This window comes from Protopterus annectens, chromosome 4.part1 (assembly GCF_019279795.1).
Source record: "Protopterus annectens isolate FY-2018-M chromosome 4.part1, PAN1.0, whole genome shotgun sequence".
In the NCBI taxonomy this organism is placed as follows: Eukaryota; Metazoa; Chordata; order Ceratodontiformes; family Protopteridae; genus Protopterus; species Protopterus annectens.
The window spans coordinates 338,614,359-338,634,140 of NC_056734.1; positions in this window are offsets into that span (position 1 = coordinate 338,614,359).

Below are 19,782 nucleotides of genomic sequence, written 5' to 3' on the forward strand. Positions count from 1 at the left end.
GCCATGTGTGTGGTGTGTGATACTTTTTTTTGACTAGATTAAAGGTGTGAAAATGGGGTGGATAGGAAAGTGGTGAAATGAGGGGCAAGCAGGGGGAAGAACAAAGGGGAAGCAATTAAGGAATTTGCAGGAGGGAATTAGGAAAGAACCATAGATAACCAATTCTTTCATGCTGTAATGTGAATATGTAGAAAAAACTGGATGAATTTGGACTGTCACCATGACACAGATTGATGACAACAACACAATCATGTTGTATAGCCAATTGAACCAAATTAAATGTGTCAAGAAGACACATCTGTGAAGTGGAGAGCTATGTATGGGACAATATTTTTTTTGCATTTCAAAAAGAGAGGAATGTTGAGGAAGGGATATAGGAATGTTGGGTTGAGGTGGGTAGGGTAAGTCAAGATGCAGATGTAGACAAATAGGACAAACACGAGAGACACAGAGATGGTGAAGGACACAAAGGTTTGGGGGACACCATGACTGGGGATCAGTAGGGAACATCAGAGCTACATGCCTGTCAAGCATGGGAACAATCAGGATCTAGTCCTCATCCTCAGAACTGTCATCATTGTCCTCTTCCTCAGTTTCCTGTGAAACTGTTTGATGTGGGAGTCTTTTTTGCATTCTAAGAAGCAACCTCTCCAGGCAGCTGAGGCAGGCATGAATGCCATTTTCTATCACATCACACTCCATCCCTGGCAGATCCTGGCAGGTAAGGTAATTACCACCTTCACCTATACTCCCAGAGGGTACCTATGCACCAGCAACCAAGGCAATGGTACCTGATGTGGATGGACCAGGTAATGCAATAATGCCAGTTTGCTGGGAGTTGGCATGGCAGCCAGTGGAGTATTCGTAGGCTGAGCCCACAGCAGATGGCCCATCTTCTTGTGCTGAAAAGCATTTTGTTTGTTGGAAGAAAAGTATGACATCAGAACCGTGTGTTTGAATTAAAAAAAAGGGGTAGGGTAAGACAAAAAAGAAAAAAAATATATGATTAGAACCATTATATGTCATATTCAAATGCTTTATTACAATAAATATACTTTTATTATTATATTAGCTATCCAGTTTTCCCACTCCAAAAGAGGACAGGGATCACGTATAAGTAACCCTTGCAATATGCAAATATTGCATACATGTTTTAAATATACTTACAGATTAAGTTAACAACATGGCATTAAAGCCAGTTTTGATGGAATTAAAATTAAAAATTGATATTTTGGGATTTTGAATGTATTTGCTACTTGTGTAGAAGTGAACCAACCAAATTTGAATACGTTATTACACTAAGCTAATACAATTACCAAGAGTTACAGAAGAAAGCATGTATTCTTGCTTTTACAGTCAAGATCTACATGCTTAAGTTGCTAGTAATGCATAGAAGAGCAATAATTTTAATACAGTTGTGTTCATTTGTGCTGCATACATACCCCTGCCTCTCTGAGCCTTTCTAATCTTTCAGCATGTGCATCTCTGTTCGCTGAAATTTCCTGAGCAGCTGTAAAATAAAGGAAAGAAAAAGAGACATGAAAGCATTATGCATACTAGTCTTGGCTATATACAGCTTTCCTTAACATTTAAAGTTGCTTTATCTATATACTTATATACTGTAGCTGTGGGATGTCAGCAGTTCTAAATTCATCTAGCCACTGATGTGCCTGCTTGCACCATTTCAGGTCATTATAGTGGTATCTGCATTGCGTTCCAGTGCATGGTATGCCAGTCGCACTGGACACAGCCTTCGCTAGACTGTTCCAAGCCTCAGCCTTATACTGAGACCTGATATAATCCTCCTGCAGTGGCCTATGGCTGTAGCACTTTATGAGGTGTGCAACAAATATTTTGGACTCCTTTTTCACCCCAACTCTGTGCCCTGAATTTGGCATCATCCTTACCATCACTTGCCATATCTGCACAGGTCTTTCAACAACAGAAAAAGTGCTTTCCTGCCAATTCATGATATTGTGTTTTAAGGCCAGTGCACAAACCCATACAACCATGTCAACTATTTTTATGTGATGTTACATGGAGAGAAACATTGTCAAACAAAACCAAAGGGAGTTTATGAAATAGGAAGAATAATGTGACATTTGGCATTAATTTGTGGCATGTGTGAGTGCTATAGCCGGCAACACTTTGTCCAGTGGTCAACACTGATATGTTAAATGACTTGCCTTTTAAGACATGACTCTGGGGGGATTGCTAATATGACTTGATGCATATTTTGTGGGGGCTTACACACTGTTTAAAGTAATTTATACAATGTGGGATTCAGACCTATGTAAAAAAAATGAATACATATATTTCCACATAAGTGATTTTCCTTGATTGCCAGACAAGAAGTGTTTGCCAACTATGGTCATTACAAATATACACTTCAGAGAGTGAGTGGTGCTATACTTCAATTAATCCTGTATGTGTTTGATATGACAATGTTTCTGGATTATGCATTCTCTGGTGTGTTGCAGGAGTAATGTGTGACAATATACTGGAAATGGATATATTTGTATTAGTTTCAAAGTATTTTTTTGAGTTCTGGTTCAGACCACACAATACATTCTGTTTTACAGTTATACTTGTGTTATGGGAGATGTGTAGATGATTGCCAGTAAACTATGAAGTCCATCCCAGGTCTGAAAATAGATTTATAATCACAAAATCATCACTGTCATCTGATGCCATAGGGAAAACTAGACAGCAGGTGAATGTTTTACATTTAGTACTGCCTAGAATGGTGACAGACATGTATCACCTCTTAGCCTGTTTGCTCGAAGGAAGGTGAACCAAATAAAATGTTTCATTTTTTTCCTTAAGAAGTGAACCATTTTTGCACACAGGTGAGCAACACACAAACATAACAGAAAATATTAAGCATATACGCCTTCTGTTAATACTCATTATGATCCTTTCTCAGTAAAAATAATTACTTTTGAACTCGAACCATGCTTTACTTAGCTTATCTATTGTGTACCGCTCTGTATTTACTTCGTGCGCAGCACACATAGTTGGGTCACATGTGTAATTTCTGCTGCCATTACCATCCAAGCTGGTGACCACCATGCAATGCTGTTAAGTATGTTTGTGCTTCTTAAGGCAACTGTCAGTAAATTTTAAATGTTTTATGCATTTAATTGTATTTCCACTAAACTATATTCTGTGCAAATGTTAAACACAACAAATAAAAAAAATAAAGTTAAACAAAGGTTAAACAATTTCACAGCTCTGGATTTAAACCATTAGACTAATGAAATTACAAAAGACAGTTGGAGTGTGTTATCTCTCCTTGCCACAGACACAGCTTTGCAAAACCACTAAAATCATGTGCATAAAAGCAATTCACATTTCATATCCAGTATTAACAGGTCATACACTTGGACATTCTCAGTTGGTTGTACATGTGTGGCTAACATATATAGTGTAATGAGTGATCACCCAATTAATTCTGAATATGTTTTCAAAAATGCAGCTCTGTCTTCTCTTTGTATTCTGGTCATTCTTCCCTTATCTCTGCTGTAATATCAGGCAGGCAGTCTATAGTGCATTTTCTATCATTTTGCTTTAAATGTGTGATAAAATACATGACAGTGAACAGCAATTTTCAACAAAAGCAGGAGAGGTTTGCTATTATGGACAACAATTATAAAAGTGTGGTATTTTACTTTATTTAAAAGCTCACTGAAGTTAGTTCCACACTTTTTAAGTGTATCCTCACTGACACACCCACTACAGTGAATGGTGTCTGAATTGCTGTTTTATTTTCCTTCTCTCACACTAATCATTCACATTTGTAAGCCATTAGCACCTAAAAATGGTATAGAGCCTACACTATCTCCAGGATTCAGGAAGCCATTTTTTCCCTGCAGGAACAGTGTAGGAGCTCCTGCACAGAAAATGGCCGCCAAGCGATTCAGGATAGTGCCTTTTACACGTGCATGAGTGGCCCTACACTGTTCCAGCATGAAAACCGGCAAATATGCAAATCACCTCATTTGCTGGTGAAAACCATGCAAATGAGGTGATTTAGTGATTCACGAAGCTGCCAGGTCTCCATGCTAGAACAGTGTCAGTGCAGAAATTTATTCAGAAAACAACTGAGTACATTTCTGCAACTGACAAAGTATAATATAATTTAATGCTGCCAGGTCTCAATGCTAGAACAGTGTCAGTGCAGAAATGTATTCAGAAAACAACTGAGTACATTTCTGCAACTGACAAAGTATACTATAATTTAATACCAAATAGAAGGCCATTGGCATTGAAAAGTGATAAAGTATCATGAAAATCAAACTTTATTTGGCAGATCTTGGCTGTTTAAGCATAGGGCAGTGGTGCGCAAATGGGATTGGGCCAAAAAAAAAAAAAATGGCAAAAATCAATTTTAAGTTAAATCTGCATTTTGACATTATAGTCTATGGCATGCAGAATGTAAACAATACCAGGGAGCACTGGTTGTCAATGGGAAAGTGTCCGTTTTAGTGCAGTAACTAACGACCTGCACACTGGGGTATGCAAATGAGGGAAGTTATGCTGAATCACATATTTCTTCAAAGTGTCAGCTTGTACTTAACTGTGTAGGTACAGCAATACAACAGTGTAAGTCTAAGAGGTGAATGACTTCATAAGGGGGTGTGTCATGCCTGCTGTAAGCTCATTGGAGCTCTGTGGTCTTGTTTGCCCTTAGCTAAGCACAGCTAAGGAAGGGGGTGTGTCAGATGTGCCAGAGCACTGTGTACATGGCCTAAACGGGTGTATGCACCACGTACTGGGTTTTAAACAAAAAAAAAAAAAAAAAGAGGAAATGGTAGCACTGTTTACATTTCAGCAATGGATATGCGTGGTGTGCTCCAGGGTTTAAATAGGGCAGAACTGGGAAGGGGAAACAGCAGTAGGAAGGCAATCAAGGAGAACTAGCATAGCTGGTAGGTGGAATGTACCACAATCAACCAATTACACATGCAGCAGACCAGCACAGGAATCAGCAGTAGGAAAACAATCAAGGAGAACTAGCATAGCTGGCATGTGGAATGTATCAAGATCAGCCAATTACACATGCAGCCGCCCAGCACACTACTATAAACTATGGAAATACCTTTCAGACTGTTTTTTTCCCACAAACTCTACACCACTGGTGTATACAAATGGGGGAGTTTTAACTGGCAAAACTAAGTAAAAATGCTAGAGGCTACTTTACTCCATCAATATGTGCTAGAGATTGAGGGTGGTGAGGAGGAGAATACTGACAATTGACCCACAGTGGGGAGGAGAAGAGGAGTGTACAGACCCAGGGTAACCTACTAGGGCCTACATGAGCTGGAGATAGTGGAGTGGTAGTGGGTGGACAGGGACATTCTACAGCAAATTGTCCAGCTGTGCCGTCCTCGCCTCTCACACAGAACCAACAAAGGGGAACCCATCCCAGTGGATACCAAGGTATGTGTAGGTTTAAGAATACTAGCCATAGGTGCCGTCCAAAGACCAGCTCCATAGGTACCTGGGGATATCATGGGGATCTCACAGGTATCAGTATCCAGGGTACTCCACCAGTTCCTGGATGCCATGACACCACATACTAATAAGCATATATATTTCCACAACACCCATGAGATGTTGGTCAGAAGTATGCATCTCTTCCACTGTATAGCAGAATACCCTGAGGTAGTTGGTGCTAAAAACTGCACACACATCCACATCAAAGCACCACCTGGCAAGCAGGGTAGGGTCTACATAAACTGCAAGGGCTTCCCCTCCATCAACTGCCAGCTTGTGTGGGATGCCCAGGGCATTATCATGAATGTGTGTGCTGGCAGTCCTGGAAGCTATCACGAATCCCACATCTGGCATTGCTCACAGCTGTATCAGGGGTTTGCCAGGGGGAACATACCATACAGACATCTAGTGGGGGATACTGGCTATGCACTGGAGCCTTGGCTGATGACACCCATGAGAAATACACACACACTGGAACAAGAACACCATAATGAAGCACATGCACAAACCAGGATTATTGTAGAGCATGTGTTTGTGATGCTAAAGTCACAATTCTGCTGCCTTGACATATCCAGCGGACCCTTGCAGTACTCTCCAGCTTCATGTACATAAATGTTTATAGTATGTGCCATGCTACACAATATGATCCTGCAGAAACAGCTGCACCAGGAACAGCATGGGGCAGGGCCACATGCCCCCCCCCCCACCATGACCAAGTCCAGCACAGGCACAGAGGGACTTGGCAGAGGAACTTCCTGAGCCTGCCCCTGTAGGCAGAAGGAGGCATGCCCAGTATGCCCAGACCTTGGCAAAGAGGCAATGCATAGCACAGACACTGACACTGTAGGAACCCAGGGACTGAGAACGCTCTCTGACTTGCACATACAATAAAAGGGATGCCAAAAATGACACTACCTGTGCTTTAACATGTATAGGGAGTGTACTACATACATCTGACATAGTCAGCCCTCCAGCATCATCCTCAATACTGTCCCAGCAACAAGGTAAGTCACCCTTCCTATCAATTACTGAATGGAGTAGTATGTCCTGATAGTTGTATGTATGGTATGGATGCAAGCATGCAAGGGAATTGGGTAGCTGAATGGGATAGCAGCAGACAGCTGGCAGCTATATGGGTCAGCAGAAAATCCATAACAAATACTAGTGTCAACATACTAGGCAGTACTACACAAGGTGACAACCCCCACTGCAGTACATGTGATGGCCCAAATAACTGTGGGTGCCAATAGGTCACACACATGGATGTCAATGAGGGTCACATACCCACCACCAGCCTCACCCAGCAGGACAGGTGTAGATGACCATAAAGAAAGGCCGGGCTAAGGCCCCCAAATGATGGCAATGGTGAACAGCCCCCCTCCAGACTGACACAGGCATACCACAACAGTTCTGCTAGTTGCATGTTAGTTCTGAAGGGTAAGAAGTCTGAAACTCAAATTAATGCCATTAAAATATAACATGTGTACTCTACTGATATGCCTCCTTTCTGCATGATAGGTCACAATACAATATGAAATGGAAGCAAACGGAGTAACCAAAATACCAGTACAGTCATTGCAAATGTTTAAAGTCTTCAGGTGCTCCCCCCCACTATCCCATGTAGAAATGCAGTAACATGTAAATTTGAGGAATAATATCACTGGAGCACAGACTACCAGAGCTGTCCCAACCAACATTATTGCATGTGTACAATATGCAGGGGTCAGTGTGGTAAGTTTGTTGTGTGTTTAATATTCCCTGGAAATGGTATGCATGTGGGCCTTGATGGTTATGTCTCAGTGGCCTAGGTACAGTACAGTGGTTGACAGGGCCATGTTCCAACAACTACAGTGCCAACCACGCTGCTCCTCAGCTACACCCATGTCAGCAGTTGTCTATACTCACTGTCCAGATGTCAATATCTGTCACCATTGGAAAGATGGACATGCCATGAATGGGGGCTCATACATAGAAACAGTACACAGGTGGAAGTAACCTACACAGAGTGCATAAAAAATAACTGTCAACTGCACACAACTTTGGAATTATACATAGATGTTAGCATCACATGGTGCTGTGGTGTGTGTGTGTGGTGGTGTGTGTGTGTGCCTGTAAGTGCTTGTGTGTGTGTGTGTGTATGCAGGTGTTAAAGTGCTTTTGTACTGGTGTGTGTGTGTGTCAAGCTTGGCAGATGTCACCTCAATGTTGTGTATTTCTGTTCTTTTGTGTGTATGTGTAGTTTGTAATTTTTGCAGTGCTTGATATTTATGTAAAGGTTACCTTGCTTGTTATTATTACCTATTTGGTTCTCAGGTTTATCTCTTGGCTAGGGGTCCTCTTTTGTGCATTTTTGCCTTTGTTTGTGTTTGATGGGTTTCCTCATCCTCCTCTGTATGTTACTTCTTTGTGTCTGCTGTGATTCTTTTTGCTGTTGTGTGTTGTCTATGTTTTTTGCTCCAGTTGTGAGCTGTGAAAATTGTTTGCATTCCAGATGTGTCTGATGTGGTCTTCCTTTGTTTGTGAAAATTTTTTTTTGTTGGTATTTCACACAGATTTTTTGATGGTTTTTTGGTAATATTGATTTGATGCTCTGAATATATTATTCTCCTGCAGATCTTCCTTGTGTGTGCTTGTGTATCTTTGGTTGGTAATTCCTGTGTTTGCAGTCTGAATCTTCATGTCCCTGCCATTTTGGTGCCTCTGCTCTGCCTTTTATTTTGGTCTCTCTGCTGAAAAATGTTCCCATTTGTCTTTCTGACTGGAAATTTTCCGAATGTTTAACTTCTTGCAAATTTTTTTCTGGTGCTCTAACATTAAAGATTCACGTGTTTTGAATTTTGGTTTTTCTGCATTTGATGTAGGTTCTTTCTGTCCAGAATAATGCACAGGTATTTTGTCTGTGGAGTTGCAGGTTTCTGGTTGTGTTTGTGTGGATTTGACATGGTGCCTGCTGCTTCTAATTGTTTGTCTCTGCTCTATTTTGTTCTTGTCTCGGCTGAAAATTGATTTTGTTTCTCATTGAGTCTGCATGACCTCTGATATGAATGTTTCTCTTCTGGTTAAAATTTGTTTCACTTCTTGTGTCTTTGGTGTTTGGGTGTTTTGTTGCCTCACTTGTTCTTGGATGTTTAACTTCCTCCCTGCTTTTGCGGAATTGGCTTGTGTGTGGAGTCTTTTTCTCTGCGTGTTGTTTGTGTGGTTTTGGTCGTAGTTCTGTGTTTGTTGTTTCTGCTCTTCCGTTGTTTGTGTTTTCTCTGGGGAAAAATGTTGCCCTTCTGCAATTCTAAAATTGATATTCTTTTGGTTTCCAGACGCAGCCCTATTGAATGTATTTGGTTATATTGTTTTGATTTTGCAGTTCAGGTTTCTGTTGCAGTCCTTGATTTGTTGTTGGGATAGTTCTTGTTTCTCAGTTGTTGGTCTTCTAATCTGCATCTTGGTTGGATTTGATCGTGGATTTGTGTTGGTGCCTCCCTGTGGAGTCCCGTTTTTCTTCCTTATTTGTCGGTTCTTCTCGGCTTCCTCGGATTTTTTTCAAGGTTCATTTGAATTTGATTCCTTGCGGAATCTGCCATGCTGTGTTTCATTTTGTTGATGGGGCAGCAAATTTGATGATTTTGTGGTTCTATTTTCTGATGGTCTGTGTGATGTTTTGCCCTTTGATAGTGATAGAATGTTTGCCTCCCCTGATTTTTGTTGGTGTTGTCCTGGTGCCCTGGGCAGTGAGTTGTGTGTTGTCTGTGCTGATCCTCCTGTGTGCTGAAAATTGTGTTTTGTCTCTGCTCCAGTAAAAATTGGTCAGCTTTTTAATCTCAGACTTCAGGTTTCCTCAGTGTTAATTCCTTTATTAATTGATGGTGCAGTGGATATTTGTTTGCTTTCTGTCCTATAGGTTTTCTTTTGGCATTTTTTTGGGTTTGATTCTTGTGGGAGTATGTGTTTCCTCACACTGTGTTTGTGTGGATTGTGTGTTGTGCCCTGCCATTTTACAAAGATGTGTTTTATTCCTAGGTGGTGTGGAGCATTTGTCGTCTGGTGTTGTGTTTGTTTTGTTCTGTCCATAGTAAAAATTTCTGCATTCAAATTTCAAAAAATTGTCTCTTCAGACTACATTTCTGCACAACATTGTTTTTTTCCAATTTTCTAAGTGAATAATTTACATATTTAAATTTTTTTTCATTTTAAGGATATTATTATTCATTATTTTTTTTTTCCTTCTTTTGGGACTGTGGTTTGATTTTAAATTTCAGGTTTTTTTACAAGGTTGACAGCTATGGCAAGAACTGAATTCACTGATTATTGCTAGCTATAATTTGCACTACTGTGCGATAAAGGTGCACTGTAGAATTGTGCATATTATTGGTGGACTGTAGAATTGTGCATATTTACTTATAATGGTGAATTGTGTGTATGTGTGTGCATATGTATGTTATTTGGTGGAAAGTGTGGTAGACTTATTTATAAATAATGGTGGACTGTGAGTTGTTTCTGAGTAGACTTTTTTTTTTTTTTGTTCTACATTTGACTGTTTATGATCATTGTAAAAAAATCTTTGTTTTGTTATTGTGTTACTTATCATATGTTGTATTAAATTGTAGTACAATATTGAAGGTGTAAATGTATTTGTATGTATGTATCTTTGTATTCAAAATGAAGAAGGTGTATCAACAAAATTATGGCCTATTCCAAACTGGCAAAATGTTTTTCTTTGAATGTGGGTTTCAATGCTGTTTCAATGAATGTGAGTTTCATTCTGTTTTGTGGGCAATGTTTCTTAAAATGTTGTGAGACTGCATTGCTTTGTTTAATGTTGTTTAATGCTGTTACTTCATAAAATAATGTAAAATAATGTGAAATGACATCACTGTTTAACAAAAAAAAAAATAAGTAATGCAAGTACAAATAAGAAGTGAACAAAGTAAATGGAGTGAAATCATTGGAAATATGTTCATTGAAATGCCTGCAGAAATTCATCCATTCCACCATTAATGGAGGGGCAGGGCAGCTGAAGAGACATTCACAACACTACCATATAACTCAGTGAAAATTTTCAAAGAAGAAATGAATTTTTTTCTCAATTTTTTTATTTTTGTTGTTCATAAAATTTGTAGTTTAATTCCTAAATGATTTGTTCATCACTAAATAATATAAAGATTTCTTCTAAAATACATAAAAAATGCATGTTAAAGTAAATAGCCTTTCATCAAATCTTGTTTCAATTAAGTAAGCAATTTTAGTACTGTTTTATAATATATAAAATATATATTTGGCCTTGTTCAGATTTACTGCATTTCAAGGAGGAGGCCATTAAAAATAAATTGCTTTATAGAATTAGGCATGGCCAACAACTGTCCCCCATTTTTGGCTCAAAATGTCAACCTGCTCCTAATAATCCCCTTCTAAATAAAAAATTTTTTCAAAAGAAAACATGGAGGGTTTACAATTAAGAAATTAAGAAAAATAAAAGTTACAGATTGCTTGAAATGTATGTAGATTCTTTTATTTTTTCATGGCTATGTAGTAGCACATATTTTTGTGTTGTATTAAAGTGACACAGGTAGCAGCTATTGTGTGTGTCTTTTTTTTGCTTTTTTATGCATTTTTTGGTCATTTTTTCATAAAATTTTTTTTTTTGGCAAATTAGTGACAAATCACTGAAAGACTAGAAAAAAGAATGACTAAAGAAGTTTCATTTATACCCTTCAGAGAAAATTTCATATTCTTCAGAATTCCCATACTAATCTTCTATAGCATCTAATATTATTTTCTTAATTTTTTTTATTGTATTTTAAAAATTGCCTGTCCTTGTGTGGCTTTGTCCAGATTTCTTGCTCTTGAGTCCAGATTTCTTTGACAATGTGTTGAGTGAGGGAACAAAAGTCAGCCAGAGAGAGAATTGTGACACACATGAGATTTCAAATTGTGACATGCTTGTTACCACTCACCCATGTCCAAGGCAAGCAAGGCAAGGCAAGCAATCTTGGATGGGAGTATCTACCTTGGAGGGGGCACTACATTTTATACTGTCCCCTGTTTTTGCAGATGATCCTGGTTTCTGTCATATTTTTTTCTGTCATATTTTTTACTTTTTATTTATATTTATGCTTATTATTACTCAGATTGCTACTCAAAGTGTGTGTTTAAGTAGCAATGCTTTAATGACTTTAATGACCATAAGGTAAATAAAAAGAAACGTTTAAGTTTAAATATGTTTTAATTAAAGAATTGCCAACATTGAAAGCCTTTCTGTTGTTGCCATGCATAGTTGCTTTGATAAGAAATATATGTATAATATTGTATACAGGAAGGGGTATATTATCAATTATTACACTTGTTATTTTCTTTATCACAGACTTTGAGACTTCCAGTCATCTCTACAGACAAACTAAACAGAATGCCAATCATGTGTGGTCCATAACCTGTACAGTAATCCTTTAAGCAATGTATCTTGAGCTTGTTTCTTTTTTGCTTTTTTTTTTTTTTTTTTTTTTTTTTCCCCATGGAATGAATTGTCAGGCAGCAGGTCTTCTTGATCTTTCTTTTTTTTTTTACAAGTGGGGGCATCAGATTTCTACTTTTCTACTGTTGCTTGGTACTTTAATAACTAATATATATGAATATTTTAACTAGAACTGCAGTGAGAAGAGAAGTGAGTTGAGTTGAGTGCTTTTCTTTTTTTTTTACTTGATTTTGACTGGCATTCCAGTAATAAATTTAAAAAGTTTTTTATTTTTTCCTTCCCAACCTTTGTTTCCATCTAGATATTAAAAGCTAAGCTGTCATGCAGCATTGAAATATTTTTATCTTCTACACTTATTTTATTTTGATTGGACTTTTTCATAATGATGGTTGTTTGCCCAGGGCAGCATTTAATTAAATTAAAGTTTTTTTTTGTGGTTGTGTGCATAGCTCCCCCCTTATGGTGACCACACCCCTTCCATTTGACCCCACCCATTCAGCGTCTCCTGCAGCCCCCCTGTGATTTGAAGTCACCAGCCGCCACTGGCATCACATTAGTTGTCCCTCTAGTATACAATACTAGTAGTCTGGCCAATCACTGGCAGACCAGAAAAGGCACAGTTATAAAGTAATGACAGGCTGCCCATGCGCACACACAAGCCAGCATAAGGGGAATGTCCCAGGTATATCTGTGAGAAAGGTGCCAGTAGCATCCATATCACACATGCACCCAGTTCACCCCACAATCAGCCACAGTTTTATCACAGGTCATATTCTTGCTGTAGGGAATGAGTACAGCATGAACTCTGTATGGGAAAAGATACATGATGTTGCATGCTGAATAGGTGTCCCATGCAGGTTTGTCCATAGCTGTAAGCAGCAACATGACCAGATCCAGACTTGTGGATCAGTATGAGCAGGAAGGATTGACAAGAACACCTCAACCACTTACCACTGTCACCCCATGGTAATCCACTGGCTTGCAACCTGGGAACATATGAGTGACAGAATGCACTGGCCTGCAGCACTCTCAAATAACCTACAATCCTCTGGCAAAGGCCCATGCCTCACCCATAGTGCCAATGTACAGAATGTCAGCGGGTCCTAACTAACAATCTAACACAGTAAACAGAAATAAAATGCAAGGCCATGTTGACAAATGCCAGTAGCATGACTCCCCATGTCCTACTACAAGAACCGTGGACCAGGCCATAAATACTACTGGGATAAAGGCCCAACTATAAGAATATCTATGAGATATTGCTTTCATAATGAAAGGAAGAGGGGAAAGTAACGGGGGGAGGGGTGCAGAAGCATGGATATTACGGAGTGTGTGAAGTCTGAAACTCCAATGTCTACTCATACTACCCCCTGACTGCAAACTCATGAATGAATAGCCACAAAACTGCTTGTAAACTAAAATGTGAAGGTAAACTGACTAGATATATGAGTCCTACCTCTGGATAACCTGGATGTATCTGTACAGCTGAGAGGTATGGCCCCAGCAGGATATGGCCATTCTGTTAAGTTGAGAAAAGCACAAGAAGGGGAACCCCAGCCAGCATACTACCAAGGTGCTGGAGCATTTACACAGAACCAGCAGTCTGTTGTCTGTAGCTACCCCTCCACAATGGCAGGAGTTTGCCAGAATGTGTAGTCTATGCCTCAGAATATTGGTCTCAACTTCATTCATCTTGTATTTCCCTGATAAATAACTGTGAGCAAAGAATGATATCTGTCAGTAGTTGATGACATGATACATCACAGTGTAAAACAGTACGTATGTTAGAAAATCTATGCTACAACCAACCATGTTACACAAGCAGCACAGACAGCAATAGTTACAGTATCCCCCATATGTTACACCCATTGTTTCTCCATATTGGCAACCTATCTACAGATATCCTACAGAAACAGGTTGCTAGGTGTAGCTGTAGCACACAAAACCCTGAACTGGAGTCCAACTCTCCTTGGAATGGATGCACGCACTCAATATAGAAGGTCATACTGGGCATGCTCCTATACTTAGAGAAATGAAGCCCATGTCTGACAACACAGTGGACTACAGATATCTACACACACACACACACACACACACACACACACACACACACACACACACACACACACACACACACACACACTGGATATGAATACTCACACATATCTAAGGCCAACATAATATAATATGTCAAACATACACACGCAGAGACATAGGGAAGAGAGAGACAGACAGCAACAGAAAGAATCCCATTATGAGGCCTTTTCCACCCAGTACACATCCCATTGGCCTATATCACATGTTGTGCTGATATCATTCACTGTAGAAATTCCTTTGCTTAGCTTTCAGCCCTATAGTCTCAGTGGTGCTTGTGATAACTGTGTAACACTATAGTATAAATAAGTATCCACATAGCAGTTGCAATCTCAGTCCTGTCAAATGTAAAGTTGTGTGTGAGTGTGTGTGTGTTTCTAGATGAATGTGTTTGAGGCCATTCACACTCACTACACTTCCCATTGCCCTACTTTATCACTCCTGCTGATGTCAGTCAACCTGAAATAACCCTTTGGGCAGCCTGCAGTTTTATAAGCTCTATGGTGCTTGCGATAACTGCATAATACTATAGTGTAGCAAACTATCTAGATATGAGTTCTAATCCCGGTCCTCACAACTGTGAAAATGTGTGTGTTTGTGTGCACAGTGTGTGTGTTTTTGTAGAGACCTGATTTTGTGGCCATTCACACTTAGTACACTTTCCTTACCCTTCCTTTAGCACTGCTGCTGATGTCACTCACTTTAGAGGTGTGTTTGGACATTGCTCTACCTATAAGCTCTGTAGCACATGTGATAAATGTGTACTACTGTAGTAGCAATAACTGCGTAGGTAGGGGTTTGAATGTCATTCCTGGCATATGTGTGTGTGTGTGTTTGTGTGTGTATATCTATATAGATGTGATTGTACCTTAAAGATTTGGGCCCCATTTACACCCAGTACACTTCTCAGTGCCTGACTTTAGCAGTCCTACAGATATGATTCACCATAGAAGTACCTGTCGGCAATCGTAAACCATGTAAGGTCAGTGGTGCATGTGGTAAATGAGTAACATAAAAGTATGAAAACATAGTTAGATAGAGGCTTGAACCTCACTCTTGGCAAATGTAAATGTGTGTGTAGGGTAAAATATTTTATGAAATCTCTCACCCACTACACCACCCAATGCCAATATTTCCAAGAGCTGATGATGTTCATCACCTTAGAAGTACCTTGGGACAACATCCATCCTATAAGCTCTGTGACACATGTGATAAATGCGTAACACTGTAGTAGCAATACATAGATAGGTAGGGGTTCAAAACTCAGTACTGGCAAGTGTGTGTGTGTGTGTGTGTGTGTGTGTGTGTGTGTGTGTGTGTGTGTGTGTGTGTGTGTGTGTGTGTGTGTATATCATCAGTATCCTGTGTGGGTGTTAGTGTGATTGTGTAATAACAGGATACATTGGGGGGTGGGTTTTGCTAAATTATTATATTGAAGACCTAGTATTTGTCCCAATGTCCACATTACAAGGCCAACAGTTGTCAAACACCATAGAGGTTGCTGTAGACATATCACAGCCCTAAATGTGCAATGACTATGTGACAGTATAGATTAGTTAACAATATAGGCAACTCTTTTAATACTCAGAGACCACTCTCCACCCAGGAATCATACACAAACATACTTGACTAGGCAGCAACCACTATATTAGTAGTTCTCCTGCAAATTGCCATACAGATAGTATCCACGGTGTGTTTGCAGTAGACTCTATGTCAAATCAATGACCCCACATGACTGGTGTCACACAAGGTATGGACCCATGTCTTCTCATGTTTGAGATCTATCCTTCTGAGGTGCAGGAGCACACAAAATCATCCTGGCTGATAATGTTTGCATACAACAGTAAGGTGAGTGGCAGCATTCCCAATCCATGTGATGTTGACATCATGTCCAAAGGCCACTTGACACCTATGACTTTTGTTAGAACCCTGGACATTACCCCAATGCCAAGAGATGTGCCGCCATTACCTTTGGGAACACCATGTCTCACATGAAGTAATACATTGGTGGTAGTCCACTAAACAGTGACATTGTTATAACAGAATGGGGAACACAGGTTGACAGTCAGCTGCCTTTTGACCACAACAGTGTCACTGACATCAGAAAGTACTTTGATGTGTTATATCTCCTGACTGAGTGTGTGTTATCCAGCAAGGAAAAGGACATGGCACACTGTTCCATCCCCTCAGTAGCCCAATCAATGTGTACAGTGGCCATAATGCCATGTTCCCCACTGGACACCTGCAATTACTGTAGAGTCTGCAAATGTACCCCACAAAAGGAAAATCATGCCTTATACACATCCCGATATGGACAGACTCCGATAACTCCAATGAATACCCACATCATACTGTCTATGTAGGTGCAGTCACTACTTCAGTTACACAGCATTGTCTCACCAAACTAGGTCAGGAATGCTACTTCTGAAGATACCAATCTGTCCACTCAACATGCCCCAGAGACTTCAAGCACACTTCCACACTTCAAAGAACATGCATGTGGGACATGTGCACAACCCAGACACTGTCCATTTTATGGAATATAAATCGCATACATGTGAAGCAGTGCACATCACTGGCCACCCACAATAGAAATCTGGATGAGTGGATGGGAAATACAATACTCACCTCTGGGGACTACTCTAGAGACTTTACTCATGAGCTACACTGGAGTCTATTGTCATGTGGCCTGATGCCAAGGTATTCCCTTGGGCTAGCCTTGTAGCGCTTTCACGCCCATTCACCTACTACACACCTATGATGCAATGAACCTATGGATCTCAGTAGTGGCAAGTGTGTGTGTGTGTGTGTGTGTGTGTGTGTGTGTGTGTGTGTGTGTGTGTGTGTGTTTGCATGGAAATAGTAATTTCAGTGTGTTTGTTTGATGAATATCCCCTGTGGCTGTGGTTATTAGCAATTGGAGGTGTGTCTAAACCACAACACATACCATTCTCCACTCTACAATCAACATATACCTATGTGCAACCCTCTGTGAGGCATATGCAAGCACTGTGTTACAGACAGGGGATTTCCAGGCAGATACAGCTGTATCCTGCCTAAGACACGGTGCATGTGTTACCACACTGCTGTACTCCTTGATCTTGATGCAGGGCCACATCCTGGTAACACACAAATGCCTAGAACAGAAACAGGATACAGCATGTGAGAACACATTCACTCAGCACTTAACTTGTGGGGGGAAAGAGTGGTAAAGCTGGCACTGAATGTGTTGCCAAGACTGTAGCTAATATTTGTTGTCTCAGGATAGATATTAGCATTGTGCAGTAACTCACAGCACTTGTGTTTAATGCTGTGAAGGTTGTTGATGTAACTATCAGTTCCCTATCAGAAGCCTGAAACACTATTAGCTTGAAAATCAAAATCAAAAAAAAAAAAAAGCCTGAAAAAAAAAAAAACAAAAAAAAAAAATCCTGAAAAAAAAAACCTGAAAACACAAATAATTTCAGGCTTTTTTTGGTTTATTTTTTTGATTTTTCTTTATAGTGTTTCAGGCTTCTGTAGGGAACCAACTATCAAAGCCTGTTGTGATTGTCGTCAGTGTCTGCTGCATGTCTGCCATCACTGATGCCTGTAGGGGATTCCATGGGGGATCCAAAGTTGTGTTTGAGGCTAATAAGGGTGTTCAACATTCATGGGACAACACCTTTCTCTGCAACAGTGTCCTCCTTCTGATGTACACTTTAGTAATAGCAAGGGACCATCACATTGTCTCCCAGTGTTTGAAGGACAGTGTCTGGGTTCTTTTGGCTCTGGCTGGTACCATGCATTCATGTACCTGTTTGTACAGTGCATATGTGTATAATTCCACAGTCATGCAGCTATATCCCTTTACCATGGGTGCAGTGAAGTCATTCTCCCCTGTGTTCATGGCTGCAAAGTCTGCTTTGGAGAGGTTTTGCAAGGTGGTTACCTTTGTGAGGGGTTTGGCTGGCATGTTGAGTTCCATGTTGCTTGCAGCCTGTGTGAATCTCACCATGCAGGGATTGACAACTGTGGATGAGCAACAGTCCCATATTTAAGTAGTTAACACAGGTCAAGGTTGTTCCATCCTCTACCAGGGGTCATTATGAGCTTGTCCAGGGCACTGGAAATGATGAATCTCAGAAGTGTTGGGCCACTGTATGGTGCTTGGCTACTTTTCCCAGGTGATGGAGGAGTACTTGAAGTCTCATACTATGTCAGTGTTGCATTGAACCATCATAGATGGCAGGGTGTTGAGGAATGTGCATTGACAATCTAGCGATATAGATATGGACCCATAGCAAGCTATGATCTGGATTGCAGTATTACCTCAAGGTAGTTGTACTGGAAGTATCTCCAATGCATTATGCTGGGATACTAGTCTGGAGGTGTTCCTAGCCATAATGAATATGGAGACAACACCACCTGTGGAGGTGTGGTGTGGTCCATGTTTAGGGACTGACAGCTGTGGAATGTGTCGTAGCCTGATACTGCAGGGCTGCTGTCTGCTGCTGCTGTGAACTACCTCTTCATTACAGCAGAGATGTGTCCTCCACTCCGAGTGCTTTGGGTGACTGCATCTGACAGATGTCTACTGTTGAGCAGCATGACCCTCAGATTGCATAGATGTCTAGATGTTATGGTGGTAATTGCATTAGGAACACTGCCTAATAAGGCATCATAGGGGTGAAAAGGCACTTAGCCAGTACCTCAAAACCCAGCGCTGACAGATGTAGGACATCTGTGGCACATCATTCAGTTTTGTCAGCCATATCATCCCTAGCAGAAAGGTACTGGATCCCCTGAGAATGACACAAAACATGTAAGCCAATGTTGCAGTCAATCATCTGTTGATAGTACCGCAGTATCATTCTGTGTGACAGCAGTACACTGCTCAGGACTTCTCAGGGCCACTGTCATATCTTCCTGGACCACACAATCAGAGAGTTCAACCATGTCTCTTGTCATGTAGTCCAGAGAGGTGTGTCCCAAGTCATTCAGACCCACATGGATACAGAGTGATACTCGTAGTTGTGGAGTGCCATGACTGGTTGTGTCATGTGTTGGATGCTGGCATGTGATAGATATTTGGCTGTTACCTGCTCCATATTCAACTTAGTGAGTGTGATATGTGTGTGGCTCAGTACTGAGTTACCCATGATCACTGTATTGTGCAAGGTGGTTAGCCTTATGAGCTTAGGTTGAGAGACACACTGTGTAGGTTAAATATGCGTCCCTTAGCATGTGCCATGTTGTCGTGTCTGAGTGGGTGTCTGTCTTGCTTGTCTGTGCTGTTTGGGTAAATGTCCACTGAGTGCCTCTGTGAAGGTGGATATGTGGCTTTTTACTGTATAGCATGGCTGTCAAAGTGGGTGTCATGGTGAGCTATGTGTTCCACATGGTGTAGTGCAGGTGTTGATCTTAACCTCTTGACCTGCTAGTCCAGTCTTTGCTGGAGAGTGCATATGTTCACATTGGGTGATATATGGGTAACTCTGACAGGTCTGAGTGTTTGGAGTTTAATAGGGAGGGTTGTCTGTGTACATAAGGCAGTTCAGGCAATCGCTGCTATACACGCTTTAATATTATTAAACGTTAAAAACTTGTCCAATGCTTTTTGTCTAACTCAATGGTTAGACTTCCTCAGATAAACTGGCAAACATCAGTCATTTAATACAAGCTTGTTTATATAGCAAACCTTCATTATAAAGTCCGCCAAAATTCAAACCAGTATTTAAATTTCTTAA